This window comes from Accipiter gentilis, unplaced genomic scaffold (assembly GCF_929443795.1).
Source record: "Accipiter gentilis unplaced genomic scaffold, bAccGen1.1, whole genome shotgun sequence".
In the NCBI taxonomy this organism is placed as follows: Eukaryota; Metazoa; Chordata; class Aves; order Accipitriformes; family Accipitridae; genus Astur; species Astur gentilis.
In genome coordinates, this window is record NW_026060956.1 from 533,885 (window position 1) to 543,185 (window position 9,301).

Here is a 9,301-nt window from a genome sequence, read left to right on the forward strand (position 1 = left end):
GACTGGACCCCTCGGCTGACTGAACCAGTGCTGGCCCCAGGACTGATGAAATCACCTTCTCTCTCCCTCTCCCTCCCCTCCCTCCTGCCCCCTCTCCTTTTCCATGATGCCTACATCTCATCACTTTAGGCATAAACAGTTGACCAAGTCTGGGACTAAGAGCAGATCCAGCTGCCCCTAGGCTCCTCTCGGAGAAGGAGCCTAGAAAGCAAGGGGGTCTGCTCTGAACCTCGTGACTCAACGGGAGGGCTCTCCTCATTGTCTTCCCTGAACTGATTCCCAAATAAGCAAGGCCTGTAGCGTATCTTTGGTGATGTATGGTTATCACATGTTAGACAGTTTGCCAACATAGTTTCATGCCAATTTTTGTTGCGAGCATACGAATTCTTGCGGTGAGCATGCCAATTCTTGTGGTGAGCGAGGAGAAGTTGAGTTTTGTGAGTTAAAGGATCCCTGGTGTTGTTTCACCTTAATCCTGACATGGGAATCAGCAAACCTGAGCCATGGTCCTGAGAAGTTGGGACGTGACACCCCCTAAACCCTGGGAACCCCTCCCCTTTAGCGGGGGAAAGACAGGGAGCAGCAGTAGCCGGCTGACCGTACGTGGGTGGTGAGGAGCAAGAACAACAGAGAGGGCTCGGGTTTTAGAGGCCTCTGGTTTTAATGTGACCTCAAATCAGAAGCGTCTTCCATCAGGAGCCTGCACCAGGGCCTGCGAGAGAGCTGTAGCCATCACTGATGGAGCCGCCGCAGTAGCCATCAACAGAAATGATAAGACAGTGTACCATTCCGTGCCTCAGAAAGAAAGAAAGAAAGGCCCGACTACAAAGGTCATAATGACGGAGCTGTTTAATGAGGTAACTTCGTTGCCACCCTTCTGGTGTAAGTCTATCTGTGGCAGGAGTCTGCTGCCCGATAGGAGTCCACTGCCCTGTCCGTGTTGGCCTTCATGCGCGCTGCCAGGCGGGAGAACGTCCGTCCACTGGAAGTGCCCTCCAGGCTGAAGAGGTGCTCCAGTAAGCAAAGACAGCAGCTCTGCCGCAGCAGCCAGGCTAGCCTCTTCCTCCTGCCACACGAGAGAAACTGCTTGGCCCAGAGGCTCTAGCTGTGCAGTGCTAAATGGGACAGGGCCGGGGGAAAGCAGGGCGCAAGGAGGGAGGGAGTGTGGGGCTCTGCCGTCCCCTGGTCTACCCGCACGTGGCTCCTTACTGCCTCGGTCCTGCTAAGGCCTATGTGTCAGGTTCAGGGTGGCCTCAAGCCTAGGCAGGTTGGGCCGGGATGCCTGGGACCAGGTGGGAAATGGGCTCTTCCTCCCCTGGCTTCTCAGTTCTGCTTCTTACCGGGCCTCCTGCGGAAGGGAGGATACTCTTCTGCCAACAGAAGAGGCACACGGCAACTTTTCCACCTGAGACTTGGCAAAGGCTCCAATGGAGGTCCGGGGGAATTGTCTTCCGAGCAGGCTCAAAGCCTCCCTGAGCATTTTCTTTGCCAGCTTCACGTGCCCCATATGCCAGCAGACCTGCAGAGGAAAAGGGAAACATCCTGATATGGACTAGTTGCCCAGGAGACTGCAGGAATCTCCAAGTGGCTGGAGATGCCAGGGATATCCCCTGCAACCGCGGAAGGCATCCAGCTCCGTCCCCCGGGAGATCCCTCCAGACCTGCCCGTCTCTTACCTCCCCTTTGAGGCTGAAGAAGGTGGCCTCTTCAAAGCAGGCTATCACATCTGCTTTCTTCTCTAGCGAGTTCCTCAGGACCTCCGCTTCGTTCAGCTTCATGAGGGCCTTTGCGCAAGCACACAGAGAGCGGGTGAGCGTGGGTGCAGAGCCCATGGCCAGCCTTGTCCTCCCTCATCATTGCCTCTGGCATCTGTCTTAAGAGGGCCTGTTTCTCCCCCTGGTGACGCCCGCCCAAACACAGTCACACTGTCTCAGGGCACAGACAGGCACCAGTGATCCTTCAGACTGCCTCCCTGCTAATGCCCCTTGCGCTAAGGGCACAGTGCCTTGTGTCTCTTGCCGCAGAAGAGGCAAACCAGAGGAAAAAGTCAGGGTCTGACCCCAGCATTTCCCTTCCAAGGTCCCGCAAAGGCATGCCCGAGTGCAACGGCCAGGCAGGCAGGCAGGCCTCTGGGCACAGTGCGTGCTGGCAAGCAGGGCAACTCACCATGTAGCTGTTGGAGACATGCAGGTAGGCAGCCGCAGACTCCAGAAGGTAGTAGAAGGCTCTGGCAGCATCGCCCATCGCCACGTAGTGGCGAGCCAAAGGCACAAGCACCGATTCCACGATGGCTTTGCATTCACATGAGCATGTACCTGCATAACATCTTGACTTAAAATCAGTTTTACATAAACAGGACAACTTTAGGAATACTGATGTGTAGAGCGTATCGATGGTGTTTTGCTAACTGAAGGGGACATGCAAGAGCATGCTGTGAAATATCATTCACAAAGATATTTCTAAGTGTACTAAGGCGAAATTGTACTGTACTCTGTGAGCAGTCTCAAATAGGACCCCTGGGTCTAGTGAGAGGCAGAGGGGCATATGTGTAAAAGCGATGAAATCGTACCCCAAGAGTTATAAATAATAGGGAAGTTTGGTTAATTGGTGTAAACGGTGAATATTATAGGCAAACATAACTGCAATACTCTTTCTTGGGAAATGGAGAATGAAAATAGCTCTGCTGACATTTCATTGTGAGTTTCTTTGACCTGTGAATCAGCCTGTTGAGCCACAAGACAGCTCTGGAGTAAATTATTGGAATTAAGTTTTTTCAGTTTTTCCCTGGTCCTGTTCAGAGCAGAAGGGATGAGATATAGGCATATGTATGTGTGTTACAGTTTTGATAAAATGCATTTAAATCTTGAGTCTGTTAAAACATTTGGTCTCGTGGCGAGCAAAGCTTGGGTTAGTTAATGGGTTCTTGGGTTAGATGATGTCTGTCTGGCATTTGATAGCATTACTTGAAAACCAAATGCATGATTTATTGATCCGCTTTAGAGAAGGAGACATATAGGAACATAGGAAGGCCGAGAATTACATGGACTGTGAAGTATTTTATTTGGGCTTTTGTCCAAAAAAAAAAAAAAAAGCACCTTTTCAATAAACTGGTAAGATATAAGGGCTCAAAAAATCATTGACAGAGTAAGTCGACCAGACTGAGTGGAATTATACCAACGATGCATTCTGTGGTAACTCTAGTAATATAAGAGGTAGTTGTACCCATTTAGCAGTGCTATTTTTATTTCTTTAAAAAGATGCTGTTGCCTCATTATGGGAGGAATCCAAGTCCCATAATGGCCCAACATTCCGAAAGTCGACGTGGGGAAGATCTGCTAGTGCAAGTAATTAATCAACAGGCAATACCTGGTGAGGGTGTGTTGGTACGGCTGCTGAAAAGCGCTCTCTGTGTGCAGTGGGCAGTCTCAACAGTACTCTGCTTCTTTGAAGGCAGAGAAGTACGCTGTTGAAGTTGGCATCTGTTTTGTCTGGGATGTTTTAGAGGAAACGCGTTTCAAAGTGTACTGCCCTGCTTGCATGTGCTGGAGAGAGAGCATGTAAAAGTAGCAAAAAGGAATGTAGAAAGAAAGGAACGCAGAAAGCAGCAGCAGGAATACAGCAGCAGGCCAAGCAGTCCCTGTATTCTGAACAGTGAGAACGTGCAGAATGGGGATCAGGACCGACCACACACAAAAGAAGAAGAAGAAGAAGGAGGAGGAGGATGAGGAGGTGTGTGGTACCGTGGGGTATTTTCCAAAGTATGACAGGTAGCGGTGAAAAGCGTATTTTTGCGTTCAGCAACTTGCTGCGCCGCTGTGCTTCTTGGCCAACGATGCACGAAAGGCACTCTCGTGCCGGCTGTGCGCTTGATTTGCGTGCAGGGAGAGGCAAAAAGTGGCAGCTCGTGATGGGCCAGCAAGCCTGGAGCCCTTCCAAGCACAGGCTGTTTTGCCCCAGCCAGAAGCCCTGGGGAAATGGAGCTAAGGGAAGAGCAGCGCTCGCTCCTGCTCCTGCTCCCGCTCCAGACTTGCCCTGGGCAAGAGAGCCCGAGAGAGCCAGGGCACGAGAGCGGTGCCTTGGAGGTGCAAGAGCAGCAGGCAGGGAGCTAGGCGAAAGGGCCCAGAGGAGCCCTGCCAAGGGGCTGTGCTCAGTGCTACAGAGGACAAGAAGCAACCCCCGGGAGCATCCCTTGGAGCCCGGCCTGGGAGTCAGAAAGGTTCCTCCCCCCGGATGCGGGGCACGAGGGCCACCTTCGTGGAGCACGAGCAGCGGGCACCTAGCCACAACGGCCCAAAGGAGCCCTGGCGAGGGGCCGTGCTCAGTGCTGCAGAGGAAGGCAAAAAAGCCCCGGGGACACTTGCTAGCCCACCGTGGGGGAAAAAAAGCCTTGCTCCCCCGAGCTGCAGGGCACAAGAGGCCATCTTCGTGGTGCACGAGCAGCAGGCAGTAACCTAGCCAGAACGGACCAGAGGAGCCGTGACAAGTGATCCTGCTCAGTGCTGCAGAGGAAGGCAAAAAACCCCCGGGGCCCAGTGCCAATCTGCCCCGGGGGAAAATTCCTTCCTGACCCCAGAGCTGGCGATCGGCTATTCCCTGAGCACGTGAGCAAGACCTGCCTCCTGGTCCCACAGGCTGGTCACGCCTCCCAGAAGATTCCGGAGCCCTGTTCTCCCTGAACCTGGAGCCATCTCGGGGCTTCCGAGAGTGGCCAAATGCCCGCAGCCTGATTGACCTTGGGGGCAAGAATCCTTCCCGTGCCTTCGGGCCACCAGCGGGTGCTCCAAAGCACTGGGACCCCAGCAACATCTCTGCGTCCCACTTCTTACGTCTCCGTAGGGAGGCTCTCACTGATGCTGAGCCGGTGCTGGGCGCTGACGTGCAGCTGCCCCAGGGCCGCAAGAGGAGCGAGAGGCTCCTTCTCCACCAGGAGGAACTGGTGATCAGTAAGACCCTGAGAGTCCAGCCACCCTTCCCGCATACCTGGCCCTGGACCATGGCAGGGATGCCCTGGCACCAGCCCGAGCCCCGGGACATTGGTGCTGGATGCACCAATGTCCGTCCCAAGGGCAGGTGGGAGACAGGGCTCTTCCTGGGAGGACCCCAAGGAAGCCACCTCCAGCTCACCACCTGCCTCTCCTCTGCAGACGTGGCACCACCCTGCACCCACAGCTCCGCCTGGCCCTGGACCAGCTGTGGGTGCTGAGCAGCAGGACAGAGGCGGCAGGGAGGAAGAAGAGGAGGATGGCAGCAGTGAGGGCAGCAGCTCCTTCATCCTCGCCTGGCCCACCAGCTCCTGCCTTGCCACTTTCAAATGAGTCGTGGTGCCACATCCCATGGCAGGGCTGGGCAGTATGGGGCGGTGCTGGTCCCCGTCCTCTCTGGGGTCTGGCAGCTGCAGTCAGGGCTAGCAAGGGTCAGGAGAGTTTCCCAGCCATGCCCACGCCATCCTGGGAATGGCCTCTGCCCTCCGTGCAGAGCCTGGGCAGGGACCGGGCAGCACGCCGGCAGGGAGGGAGGGAGGCTGGGTTGGCCGGGTGGGGGCTGAGGGGTGGGCATGCAGGCAGCTGGAACGAGAGGGATGAGGCGGCATTTCTACGTCCTGCATTCCCTGGTCACCTTTTGGTCACCAGAAGGGAAGGCCAAAAGGAAGAAAAGAGGGAGCCAGGGCTCTGGCAGCACCTCTGTCCTGCCCCATGGGGCTTCCTCCTGCCCCTGTGTCCTTCCCTACGGGGTAGGGCTGCGCAGGCACCTGCCTCTGCCCACGGGCTGGGGGCAGCAGGGCCTGACGCTGGTTCTCCTCTCTTTCCGCAGCTCCTGGGCGCTGAAGGAGCTGTGGGTGGGCACACTGCTGGGGTAAGCCAGGGTGATGCTCCAGGCGCAGCCGTACGGGGCAACACGGCTCTCCAGCTGGGGAAAGGTGCCCCTGTGGCTGCAGGCAGCTGTCAGGCAGACAAGGGATGAGTGGGGATGGAAACCCTCTTCTGCCTCTGTTTGCATCAGGGAGAGGCCGGTGGGGAAGCTCTCATGGTTTAACCCCAGCCACATGGGATGGAATAGCCCTTTGGCCAGTTTGGGTCAGCTGCCCTGGCTCGGTCCTGTGCCAACTTCTTGTGCCACTCCAGCTTTCTCGCTGGCTGGGCATGAGAAGCTGAAAAATCCTTGACTTTAGACTAAACGCTACTTAGCAACAACTGAAAACATCAGCGTTTTCAACATTCTTCGCATACTGAACTCAAAACGTAGCACTGTACCAGCTACTAGGAAGACAATTAACTCTATCCCAGCTGAAACCAGGACAGAAGCAGAGCTGAGTGCCCGGCAGACAGGGGCTCTGCAGGGAGCTCTGCTCTCTGCTTGGTTCCAGGCCGGTACCCGGGGGTGGTTCGGAATCCCTTTTGCTGGAAGGAGAAGCGGTGGGCTCTGCTTGGGGATCGCTCTTTTTCTGTCCCTTCCCGGTGCACAGGCAAGCAGAACGAACGAAGAGAGCCCTGGTGATGTGACTGCCCTCCATCACAAACCTGCAGCAGAAGCTGAGTCACCACCATGCTGCGAATATCACTCTCATCTCGGCTCTGTCCCCCGAGCACTGGTCCTCCAGCCGAGCAGCAGAGGCATCGCTTCTCACCTTCTTCCTCTCCTTCTCTCTTGCCCAGTGGAGGACGTTAAAGGCCAGAAGCCTGGAGACCCTGATCGAGGGCCAGGCAAAGGTGAGAATGGCTGCCTTTCACCTGCTTCTCGCTGTGCCAGGGATCTCTGGCAAGTGGGGTGACCTTCTGCAGGGAGCTGAGAGGGTGGGGAGCCACGAGGAACACCAGCACGTCCTTGCTGGCGGCGCTGGGAGGAAACCTGCCGTGTGGGGCAGAGAGCCCGGCAGGGTAGAGGGTCCCAGCTCTGCCGCGCTCAGGCTGCTGGTGCCGGGTGGCAGCTCGCCGGTGGCCCTTTCTGCTGCAGGGCTGCTCTCTAAGCACAGCCTGGTTCTTGCAGGATCATCCCACCCAAAGGCCTCCGTTGGTTCCTTCTGGCAGTGGAGGGGGATGTTGCTACTCAGCAGGTGAGTTTGGAAAAGACAGGCAGGGAGGGCCGCCTTTCCTCCTGCAACCAGCACTTCTGCAGAACATGGGATGCTGCTGTGGCTGCCTTTTGCCTGAGCAAGTCTGTTCCCATCGCTCTGCAGCAGGAGAGAGCTGAGCCCTCGGGGTCCCTTCGTTCCCACCTGAAGTCCCTCCCTTGCATGCAGGGGCAGAGGGGACATTGGCAAGCGGTCAAGGTGCTGCCTGCCGCTGGTGCTCCATCCTCAGAGCTGGGCAGATGGGTCCTTGCTCCTCGGCTGGAGTCAGCAGGAAAAGAGCTCGCTTGTCCCTTGAGTGTCACCTTGCAGGTTTAGCACCCCAAGGAAGGATGTCACCTGGACGAGGAAGGACACCCTCTTGACAGTGGCCACTGAATATGGTTCTCCAAGGACATGGAGTCTCTGCTGCTGCGCACAGCTTGGAGGAGGGCAGGGCGAGGGCTGGGCCAGGCTGGCCCAGCTGTCACGGTGTAACACCAGCTCTCAGGAGCCTCTGAGATGGAGCCCCGGAGCCGGAGCTGCGGTTCCAGCTGCCCGCTCCCTGCCCGTCCTGCCGCACTGCTCTGGACCACACGTCAGGCAGGGCAGGGCAGGCTGCAAGAGCACTGGCCTGGCAGTCTCCGTTGACGGGGTCTCGCTCTGTTTTCCTTTGCAGCTGGAGGGAGCAGGAGGAGGAGGAGAAGGGGGCTGCTCCTCTGTGGGGAGGATGGCACGCTGCCCCAGCCCATCCAGGTAAGCCAGCCTGGACAGCGGGTCCCCAGCCCTGTGCCTTCTCAGAGAGGCAGTATCCTCAGGAGAGGAACCAGGAGCTCTGGGGATAGGGGATTTGGCTCTTCACCCCCAGCATACCCTTTTGGTGCCAGCCCGCTTGGGGAGGCAAGGAGCCAGGTCTGGGGCAGTGCTCTGGCCACTGCTGTTGCAAGGCAGCTCCCCAGCCAAGTGACTGTCGTCCTGCCTCTCCTGCAGGAGCTGCTGGCTGTCCTGCACCAGGAAGGGCCATCGACAGGGCATATTCTGGAGGGCTGCCAGCAGGACGGCGCTTCGGGAACTGAGGGAGGCCCTGGATGGCAGTGTGGACGTCGACCTGGAAAGCCAGCCTGTGCTCCTGCTGGCCATCATCTTGAAGGTGAGCGTGTCTGGCCTGCAGCTGGAAGAGCTCCTGGCTGGCCTGGAGTGTTCAGAGGCTCACCTGGAGCTCTTGGCATTGCAGGACTTCCTCCGAAGCATCCCCAGTAAACTCCTTGTGACCAACCTCTACGCAGAACGGATGACAGCGATGGAGAGGACAAGCAAGCAGGAGAAGGTGGAAGAGTTGGAAGCCTACGTGTGGCCAGCAGCCTGCCTGTTTAGCAGGAGCACTGACTACTGGCTGAGAGCAAATGCAAAGCTGTGCAACACAGCCGCTGGCTCCCACCTGCCTTGTGCAAGCCTGGGGAACAGCTGTGGGCAACATCTGCTTTATTGACGTTGGGTTTCTCTTCCCTCAGGGTGGCCAACAAGTTGCCTGCAGCAAATCTCCTCGTCCTCAAGCGGCTGCTGTCCCTGCTCCAGCGTATCACACACAACGTGTGCACCAGCAGGATGAGCTGCAGCAGTCTGGCCATCTGCGTTGGGCCAAAGCTGCTGAGTCCAGCCGACAAGGACCTGCTCCCGCTGGAGCTGCTGCTGGAGGTGACTGACAAGGTACGCTGTATTTCCCGTTCGGCTGCAGCCTTCCCGGCCCATCCGAGCTTGGCCCTTCAGAGGTCCCTGGTTGCCTCCTCTCTTGTGCAAATGCTGGTGGGGTGGCTGCCTGGAAGAGCAGCCCCACAGCAACAGCCTTCTGTACAGAGGCAGGTGTCGGGAGTGGGAAAGGCTGCTTCACACGTTTTCAGGCACTTGCGCTGAAAGCAAGGCTTGCCTGTGTGCAGGTGAACGTGCTAGTGGAGTTCCTGATTGAAAACTGTAGGAAAATCTTTGGGGAGGAGATGGCTGGCCTTTCCAGTCCACCAGCCGAGGAGTTGCCAGCGCCCATGGGCAGTTCCACAGGTATGAGGAGGGACTGAGGGTTGTCACAGCCTGAGCAGACAGCCCGTGTAGGGCTTCAGGTTGCTTTAGCTGTTGTATGCTTCCAACAAGTCACTTCGCTGCACATGCTTTTGCTTTTGCTTTCCAGAGCTGCCTTTGGAAGAGCAGCGTGGCCCTGCAGGCAAAGCAGACGCGGGGCACCAGGCAAAAGCCTTCCTGGACGCA

General features: G+C 57.0%; 1 long non-coding RNA gene across 1 annotated transcript; it reads right to left on the reverse strand.

The window, feature by feature from the left end:
* Positions 1-1,035: 1,035 nt before the first annotated feature.
* Positions 1,036-1,765, reverse strand: LOC126037181 (uncharacterized). The gene is made up of 3 exons (XR_007505546.1): positions 1,677-1,765; positions 1,341-1,519; positions 1,036-1,066 (listed from the first exon to the last, which is right to left on the reverse strand). It is a non-coding gene; the product is annotated as an uncharacterized LOC126037181 (long non-coding RNA).
* Between the last annotated feature and the right edge of the window lie 7,536 nt (positions 1,766-9,301).